The sequence below is a fragment of the Piliocolobus tephrosceles genome, chromosome 17 (genome assembly GCF_002776525.5).
Source record: "Piliocolobus tephrosceles isolate RC106 chromosome 17, ASM277652v3, whole genome shotgun sequence".
Taxonomy (NCBI): domain Eukaryota; kingdom Metazoa; phylum Chordata; class Mammalia; order Primates; family Cercopithecidae; genus Piliocolobus; species Piliocolobus tephrosceles.
In genome coordinates this window covers 60341759-60349418 of record NC_045450.1, presented here as the reverse complement: position 1 = coordinate 60349418, position 7660 = coordinate 60341759, and positions in this window count along the sequence as shown.

Genomic DNA, 7660 nt, shown 5'->3' with positions numbered 1-7660 from the left:
AAAAATACAAAAATTAGCTGGGCATGATGGTGCACACCTGTAATCCCAGCTACTTGGGAGGCTGAGGCAGGAGAATTGCTTGAACCTGGGAGGCGGAGGTCAGAGGTTGCAGTGAGCCAAGATCACGCCACTGCACTCCAGCCTAGGTGACAGAGTGAGACTCTGTCTCAAAAAAAAAAAAAAAAGTTTTTAGTATGTCCACAGAGTTGTGCAACCATCAATTTTAGAACATTTTCGGCCGGGCGCGGTGGCTCAAGCCTGTAATCCCAGCACTTTGGGAGGCCGAGACGGGTGGATCACGAGGTCAGAGATCGAGACCATCCTGGCTAACATGGTGAAACCCCGTCTCTACTAAAAAAAAAAAATACAAAAACTAGCTGGGCGAGGTGGCGGGCGCCTGTAGTCTGAGCTACTCGGGAGGCTGAGGCAGGAGAATGGCGTAAACCCGGGAGGCGGAGCTTGCAGTGAGCTGAGATCCGGCCACTGCACTCCAGTCCGGGCGACAGAGCGAGACTCCGCCTCAAAAAAAAAAAAAAAGAACATTTTCATCACAAATTTTGTGCCTGTAATAGTTTCCTAGAACTGTTTCTTAACGAAGTGCCACAAGCTGGGTGGCTTAAGACAACAGAAATGTATCCCTGGCCGGGTGCAGTGGCTCATGCCTGTAATCCCAGCACTTTGGGAGGCCAAGGTGGGCAGATCACGAGGTCAGGAGATCAAGACCATCCTGGCCAACTTGGGGAAACCCCGTCTCTGCCAAAAATACAAAAATTAGCCAGGCATAGTGGTGCATGTCTATAGTCCCAGCTACTCAGGAGGCTGAGACAGGAGAATCTCTCAAACCCAGGAGGTGGAGGTTGCAGTGAGCCAAGATCATGCCACTGCACTCTAGCCCGGGTGACAGAGCAAGACTCCGTCTCAAAAAAATAAAAAGAAATGTATCCACTTTCAGTTCTGGAGGCTAGAAGTCCAAACAGGTTGTTGGTGGGGCTTCCGCTTCCTCTAAAATCTTTAGGGCAGGGGCCCCCAGCCCCGGAGCCAAAGATCATTACCTGTCTGTGGCCTGTTAGGAACCAGGTCGCACAGCAGGAGGTAAGTAACGGGTGAGCACGCTAAGTTTCATCTGTATTTACAGCCACCCCCCATCGCTCACGTTACTACCTTAGCTCCTCCTCCTGTCATACCAGCGGTGGCATTAGATTCTCATAGGAGTGTGAATCCTATTGTGAACTGCGCGTGCAGGGGATCTAGGTTGCACATTCCTTATAAGAATATAATGCCTGATGATCTGTCACTGTCTCCCATAACCTCCAGATGAGACTATCTAGTTGCAGGAAAACAAGCTCAGGGCTCCTACTGATTCTACATTATGGTGAGTTGTGTAATTATTTCATCATGTATTAATAATAGAAATACAGTGCACAATAAATGTAATGCACTTCAGTCATCCCAAAACTGTCCCCTATCCCCACCCCCAGATCTGTGGAAAAATTGTCTTCCATGAAACCAGTCCCTGGTGCCAAAAAGGTTGGGGACTGCTGCTCTAAGGAAGACTTTTTCATGCCTCGGGGACCGCTGCTCCCAGCAATGATGTATGGCAGTATGTGCCAGGTGTTGCCAATTATAGAAGCTCGTTGAGCCTTGGATGCTGCTAACATCGCATGATGCACAGGACAACTGCCCTGTCCCCACCCCCACTCCCTGCAAAGAATTATCTGGCTTAAAATGTCAGTCATGCTGAGGTTAAGAAACCCTGCTTCTAACAATTGTGTTTTAAAGTCACTTGAAATAGTTCCTCTCTAGTTATTGCTCCAAATCTGCACATAATTTTACTTTACTTTCAGTTTTGAGGGATGCCTTTCTAAAAATTATGTAAAATGTTTGTATGATTCCAAAGTTGAAACTAGTTTGTTTGTTTTTTAAAAAAATAGAGACGGGGTCTTGCTGTGTTGGCCAGGTTGGTCTTTAATTCCTGGCCTCAAACGATCCTCCCATCTTGGCCTCCCAGAGTGCTAGGATTACAGGCATGAGCCACCACGCCTGGCTAGAACTAGTTTTCTTTGAAGAAAGGTACATTCAGATGTCTTTCATCCTTGTCTCCTCCCTGGTTTTTTCCTTCCCTCTAACAGTAGCCATTTTTATTAGTTGTTGGCATATCATATATGCAACAATTTGTATTTTTGCCACTGTATCTTTTGGATAGTCTTAGAAGTGGGATTGTTTGGTCAAAGATTAAATAAACATACAATTTGCTTGATTTAAATATATCTTCTAAGTTCTATTTCTAAATACAGTGAATCCAAAGAAAGCAAAGCACAGAACACCATTACAACATGCCATTTCTATTAAAAAAGCATGAAAGAGGCCGAGTGCAGTGGCTCACGCCTATAATCCCAGCACTTTGGGAGGCCAAGGCAGGTGGATCATGAGGTTGGGAGTTCAAGACCAGCCTGACCAACATGGAGAAACCTCATCTCTACTAAAAATACAAAATTAGCCAGGCATAGTGGCGCATGCTTGTAATCCCAGCTACTCAGGAGGCTGAAAAAAAAAAAGCATGAAAGATAGGTAACTGTTTAGCTTGTATATACTAAAGTATCTATGAATCAACTTACAAGAAACCAATCATCAAACAGGACAAAGGATGGCCAGGGTCCAAGGAGTGGGAGGGAGACTTTTAACTGTATACCCTTTTAAAATTTTGAACCATGTTAATATATGCCTATTTTTTAAATAATTTTTTTAAATGAAATAAAAATTAATGGAAAAAGGTTTCTCTATTTTAAACTGCATTAACACCAGAAAACACATAGAGGCGATGTTGTATGGGAAGAGGAATCTCACAAGCTGCTTTAGGCAGCTTAATTCCGCAGAATTACTGTCTTGTGGCATTTGGCTCTTTCAGGGAAGTTTACACTTTGAGCCTTGCTGTTTATTCTGTGTCCATACGTGGGTTCTAGTGTTATGACTGTGTTGCATAATTTGTATTTTCTTAATCATTGTCAAAACTTGGCTTGATTTAAATAATTGTGTGTATAGGTTTCATGTAGTCACTTCTGCATAGGGTTAAATGCCTTGTTTTATGGAGTTGATCAGTGCCAAGCATGAGCTCACTGTCTGGGGAAACGAGGCTGCTATGGAGATAATGACTGACCCTGGCTGCCAGTGCCTCTGGTCGGAAGAAATGCAAGCCCTGTCTGATTTGGTAGAGTCTGTGGCTGGGGGAAAGCTGCCTCCACCTGGACCTTGGCAAGACTTTCTGGATTTAAGACAGTGTTCTGAGCAAGCCTTAGCCAAAATTTTCCAGCTCCTAAAACCCAGTTCCCTTCCTGGCTAGTTAAATGGCTTAGGACAGTGTTATCTTTTCAACTGCCACTGCCTCCTGAGATGGTGTCTGGGAAAGCCAGAGGAGCTGTTAAAATGAATCCCACCACAACAGAAAAGCTATTGAAACCAGGAGACAGCTTCCAACTGGAAAAACACTTAGTATATAAGTGCTTACTTTCCAGAGCTCAAGCAGCTCTTTCCATAGACAGTTATCCTGAAGGAATGGTTATATACAGAAACAGCCAAGGAGACAGATATTTTAGACAAAGCACATTTATTTTCCAGAAAGAGTAGTTTTTTTAATACCCCATATTGAAGAATTGTTGACCTTCACGTCCTATAAACGTGAATCCTTTTAAACCTAAACGTGTCTGTATTGGGGCTGAGACTGACTTGCTGTAACACTGTCCAGATGAATCCAAAACAAATCTTTATACCTGTGGTCCAAAAGTGGTAGGAAAATTCTGTAAAGACTTAAGGGCTTCAGGCAAAGTTGTTTGAATTCAATTTTTATTTCTTAAAACTGGGGACCCAAAATGAATCAAAAGGAACAAATATCAGATGAGTGGTGACTGCCTGATGTAGTGGGGGTGGGGAGCAGGCGGTCGAGTAGAAAGAGGCCTCTGGAGGATGGAAACATCCTGTGTTTTGATTGGAGCATTGATTATATTGGTGTAAACATCTGTCCACATTAAGTCTACACGTTAATGTTCGTTTACTTTACATAATTATGCCTCACTTTTAAAATGCAAAAAAACAAAAACATGGTCCTTATTACTTGGTGTAGTAGAATAAAACTGGACCTAGATACTCAAGCAGTTGTGTCCTAGTACCAGTTCTGCCACTAACTTCTATGTGGATGTGGGGAAAGTATTTAACCTCTGCTTACAAATTCTCATCTGTCCTACAAAATTAGATCGTCGCATTTAGGATGCTCAGTGTTTTTCAACTGTTAGGTAGGATTCTCATAAAAATTATTAATTGGATAGATAATACAAAGAAAAATTTTCTCTGGGAAACTGCCCACTGATGCTGTGACTACATATGGCCTCAGTCATGTTGGTGACAAGGGAGAGATGGAAATAGAAATAACTCTTGTTGCCCAGGCTGGAGTGCAATGGCGCGATCTGGGCTTACCGCAACCTCCACCTCCCGGGTTCAAGCGATTCTCCTGCCTCAGCCTCCCAAGTAGCCGGGATTACAGGCATGTGCCACCATGCCCGGCTAATTTTGTATTTTTAGTAGAGATGGGGTTTCTCCATGAAGGTCAGGCTGGTCTCGAACTCTCAACCTCAGGTGATCCTCCCGCCTCTGCCTGCCAGAGTGCTGGGATTAGAGGCATGAGCCACCATGCCGGCCTGAAAATAACTTTTGGCTCAGTCTACTAACCTGGGCTCTGAATTTGAGTATGGATGTTTTGCCCCTCATTCCTGTGAGCCAGTAGGGTTAGGAATCAGCTTTTAGAACAAGCCTGTCCAGCACTGCTTTTCAGTGACCACATGCAGGAAAACGTCTCTGTGGGAGGAAAGGGAGTGGCAGAAAGTCACTCCAAGTGGGACCCAGGCTGCCAAATGTTGGTCTCCAGCACATGTTCCCTGTACTTTGGGCTCAGCTCCCGAAGGGGAAGAGCTCACAATGGAAACAGTGATGGCCATTTGCTCAGGCAGCCAAGAGAATGAAAAGCACATTGAAACTAAGCAGTGTCTCCACGGGGAGGTACGGTGGGCCCCTTGCGGGTGAAACCAACCTGACAACAGAGCAGGATCACAGAGCCCATTCCCAGCATCTTTCTTCAGTTCAACAACAAGACCTTTCTGTGCACCTCTCAAGAAAGCTCTGGGAAATGATACTGTGGGCAGTATTACTAGGCTTTACCCAGCAATGGAGGCACGCTCAGTCCAGTTCACCCGTTTGCTCTGAATTCGATTTTGTTAATTGAAAGCAAAGAGCTTTTCTTAATGTAAGTTTCAGGACCTGCATCCCCTAACCCAAAGTTTCATCAGCTTCCCTGTTTATTGCTGCCTCTTGTGAACTGTTTTGACCTCCAGTGAATACCTTTTCAGCTGGCATTTTCATGCTGTACTTTTGTTCTTCAACTTACCAAGTGCCACTGTGAATGTCCTTCTTTACTAACATGTCAGTAACTGCTGGGCTGTGAAGCCAGCTGACAGTGGGAGAAGGCAGCCTTGGGGTGATCGAGTGGGAAGTGCAGTTTAAACCAGCTCCGATGACAGTGCTCACTCACCTGTGCTAAAGCAGGTAGGTGGTGCAGCCTGGCCCTGTGCCTCCTTCATGAAAGATGAGAGCTGCTATGGTCTGAATGTTTGTGTCCCCCGCAGATTCCTGTGTTGAAATCGTAACTCCCAAAATTATGGTATTAGAGGTGAGGTCTTTGGGAGGTGACTGGGTCTTTGGGAGGTGATTAGGTCTTAAGAGCAGAGCCCAGCCAGGCATGGTGGCTCACGCCTGTAATCCCAGCATTTTGGGAGGCCAAGGTGGGTGGATCACCTGAGGTCAGGAGTTTGAGACCAGCCTGGCCAACACGGTGAAACCCCACCTCTACTAAAAATACAAAAATTAGCTGGGTGTGGTGGCAGGCACCTGTAATCCCAGCTACTCTGGAGGCTGAGGCAGGAGAACTGTTTGAACCCGGGAGAAGGAGGTTGCAGTGACCTGAGATTGCGCCATTGCACTCCAGCCTGGGTGACAAGAGCAAAACTCTGTCTCAAAAAAACAAAACAAAAAAATGCAGAGCCCTCATGAATGGGATTAGTGTCTTTATCAAAGGGATTCCAGAAATTCCCTACCTCTTCCGCCATGTGAGGACACAATGAGAAGATGGCTGTCTATAAACCAGGAATCGGGCTCTCACTAGACACAAATCACACCTCGATCTTGGACTTCCCGGCCTCCAGAATGGTAAGAAATAAAGCTAGATTGTTTATTAACTATTCAGTCTGTGGTGGTTTGTTATAGCAGCCCAAACAAGGGCCTTACTATTTTGCTTGCATATACTTTAAGGGAATTATTTTCTAAAATAAATGGGCCAGGCACGGTGGCTCACATCTGTAATCCCAGCACTTTGGGAGGCCAAGGTAGGCAGATCACTTAAAAGTCAGGAGTTCAAGACCAGCCTGGCCAACATGGTGAAACCCCACCTCTATGAAAAATATAAAAATGAGCTGGGCGTGGTGGCAGGCGCCTGTAATCCCAGCTACTCCGGAGGCTCTGACAGGAGAATCTCTTCAACTTGGGAGGAAGAGGTGGCAGTGGGCCAAGATCGCACCATTGCACTCCAGCCTAGGCAACAAAAGCGAAACTCTGTTTCAAAATAAAATAAAAACTAGGCCAGGCATAGTGGCTCACGCCTATAATTCCAGCACTTTGAGAGGCTGAGATGGGTGGATTACCTGCAGTTAGGAGTTCCAGACCAGCCTGGCTAACATGGCGAAAAGCCGGCTCTACTAAAAATACAAAAAGAAGCTGGGCGTGGTGGTGCATACCTATAATCCTAGCTACTCAGGAGACTGAGGCACGAGAATCTCTTGAACCTGGGAGGCAGAGGTTGCAGTGAGCTGAGACTGCGCCACTGCACTCCAGCCTAGATGACAGAGAGACTCTCTCCCCAGAAAAATAAAACATATTAAAACTAGCTGGGCGAGGTGGCATGCACCTGTAATCCCAGCTACTCAGGAGGCTGAGACAGGAGAATCATTTGAACCCAGGAGGCGGAGGTTGCATTGAGCCAAGATTGCACCACTTCACTCCAAGCTGAGCGATAGGGCGAGACTCTGTCTCAAAAATAAATAAATGATAGTGTGTAGACTACAGTACAATGGTCACAAACCCAATCTTTTCAGGAGTAGGAAACTCAAGGCAGGTGGAACGAACTGGAACCATTTTTTTGTTGTTGTTCTAGCTGATTATTGCTAGATCTTAAAAATTTTTTTTCAGAAGCAAGAAAATTAGATATTTATATACATGTCTGTGGACCACATTCAAACAAAGGCCTTTAATTCTCACTGTCTGGACTAGCAAAATAAAGATGGGTTTGGACATTAGACCAAAGCGTGAATTTTGGCACTAGGATGTACTAGTTGTGTGATGTTGGGTAGGTAACTTCATTCTCAAAGGGTCAGTGTCCTCACCTTTGAAATGAGGGCAGCTCTGCCCACTTGGCAATGGGGTTGTGATAGGTATAGGAGGACTGTCTACCACACATGCAGTGACTAGCACTTAGGAAACTCCAGCCAAGGTCGTCTGTCTGCCAGCTTCTAAGTGACTCCTTTCAATTTGCTAGTGCCAATCTCCAGAGCTTTTGCTAATAAACGTG